Consider the following 2,500-nt stretch of genomic DNA (forward strand, 5'->3'; position numbering starts at 1 on the left):
AATCGTCGCTAAACCATGAGTTTTGAAGAGATAATTGTCCTGAAATTGATAAATCATATTAAATGACCGTAGATAAAGGAGTATTTAAATTTCTTAAAAGTTTGGGTTAACAGTTATTATATCAGTTTCATATATAAAAATATGTGCAGACAAATATTTCAAATGAGGAAAGACCAGGTGTAGATTCTTCTCTACTGGTGTCATCTATTCCTGTCCTCTTTCCTTTGAATGCTGCAATCATGCAGTCAGAGTCCATCAGAGCAAAGGTCCTGATGTGCACCACCAACCTGGCTGGAGACTGAGCTGGATGAGGATTTCACATCCATGTCACTGTTTGAAAACCACCAATTTTCTAAGGAAGGACCCCCCCCCCCTCCCCACCCCCCAGATAACAGGTCCCCCTCCAGCCTGTGACTCACTCTTTTGCCCTTGATTCTGCTTTTCTGTGACTTTTCTGCCGCTGTTGTCGTGGTGATACATTCTCCTGCTGTCGGAGAGAAATAGCAGGAGAATGATGCCGACACACGGAGCTGTACATGAATAATAAACCACAGTTCGTAAAGTTCATAATCCCTTCGATTGATTCATAATCCGCAATGTTCTACAATATCAACTTACAGAAGGGAATAATAAAATGTTACACATGATATAATGAAGTATGCATGAAGAAAATAAGCTTACAAATTTTCTATAAACGATTGATAGTGGTCATCCGGTTGGATTCAGTTGATGATTAAATATCAATTTTACGAGCTTCACTTTTTCTTTTCTTTTGTCTTTTTCTTCTCGTTATTAAGTATTATTTACCATCTTTATTATTAACTTTTATTATTATTTACTAGATTATTATCATTGTTATTATTGGTAGTGGTAGTAGAAGTAGTAGTAGTAAGAAGGGTATTATTATTATTATTACTATTATTATTATTATTATTATTATTATTATTATTATTATTATTATTATTATTATTATTATTATTATCATAATCATAATTAATACATAAATACAAATAATTACACTAAATTAAATTATTTAATCAAATAAAAAATAATCACATTAGATGAAGATGTCCACAGAAAACTCACAGCTATCCAAGTAGGGCCCAGCTAGTTATTTAGTTTCCTGTCTCCTTTCCATTCATCTTCCAGTCTCCTCCTCGCGTCACACACCCCCCCCCTCCCCCATTCTCCCCCATTCTCTCCCTATTCTAAGTCCCGAGTCAGCCTCGCATCGGAGCCGGGGGAGCCGGGGAGGAGAGACGGAGTGTGTTTGGACTCGAGCAACTACTTTGCCAGAGTGATACAGTGATGAGTCACTCGCTTAAATAATTGACTCGTGTTGTTGTGACTTAACTTAACTTTTAGAGTTGCCGGGGTGAAAGCGAGCGTGTGGACGAGCGGATGCTCTGGAGAGGCCCAATCTCATTAAGAATCTCGATCGCACTGTGTGTGTGTGTGAGAGAGAGAGAGAGAGAGAGAGAGAGAGTGAGAGAGGGAGAGGGAGGGGGGGGAGGGAAAGAGAGGGGGATGGGATGCATAAAAATAAGGGAGAAAGAGAAGCGGAGGCTGCGCCCTAACCCCATTCCCACGTAGCTGCCCGCGGAGAAACCACATATCAGCTGTGTGATTTATATTGAATTTACGGCTATAAAAAGACGCTAATCTCCGAGTGGAACAATTCGCAGGCAGCGCAGAGGCTGTTAAGCCGGCGGTGATTCATCCATGCACCAAAAAGACTTTTCCCTGCGCCGCTCTCTCCCCCTTTTCCCAATTTGATGTCTTATTATTATATATATATATATTTTTTTTTTTTAAGGCTCCCATTACGAGAAGGCACGCTCGAGCTGTCTGATTTAGAGGCCTCTTCTGGGGTCGGCTGCCGTACGTCTTCCATCTGTTCCCTCCTTTTATAAAAGACTCAACGTCACAAAAGAAATACAACGAGCAGCTTTAAAAAAAATAAAAATAAATGGATGCTTGACCTTTTTCGACTGAAATAAGGCGGTACAGAGGCCGACACGCGCCGTCGTCATTTCGGCCATTTCTAAGAAAACCGTTCTCTTTGTGTGTGTTTGCATCAGAGTCGCTTGTCAAATGACTCGTTTACTTCAGCATCTGTTATTGAGAGGCGGTGCTTCTGGGACTGTGGTTTTCATCTAGTTCAGTCAAGCCTGAACAAGTGGGAAGTGAAAATTGCCCCAAATCCTTAATCTGTGACCTGGTCCTAGTTTAGCCCTGTGTGGCTCCGATGAGGTTGTAGACTGAATGACAATGAAATGTACGTACAGATAAAATATAAATGCTCTTTCTAATCGACACCTTAGGTGGAGAATCTCCTTCAGGTTCAGCTGGGTTGCTGGTTCATAGATCAAAAAGACCATTTTGGCAGATTTTATATTAATATTATTAATATAGTATTAACATTCTTCTTCTTCTTGATTGTTAATTTTCCTTTTAACTTACTTCTTATGTGTGTGTGTGTGTGTGTGTGTGTGTGTGT

At 40.0% G+C, this 2,500-nt stretch overlaps 1 protein-coding gene across 1 annotated transcript in view; it reads left to right on the forward strand.

Annotated features, from left to right (window-relative positions):
- The window catches only part of ptprna (protein tyrosine phosphatase receptor type Na), a gene marked incomplete at its 5' end in the record, with an annotated part of 22,109 nt that overhangs the window by 5,722 nt on the left and 13,887 nt on the right, over window positions 1-2,500 (forward strand). The gene's annotated exons all lie outside the window — the stretch shown is intronic.

Source organism: Zeus faber (assembly GCF_960531495.2).
Source record: "Zeus faber genome assembly, chromosome: 18".
Classification (NCBI taxonomy): Eukaryota; Metazoa; Chordata; class Actinopteri; order Zeiformes; family Zeidae; genus Zeus; species Zeus faber.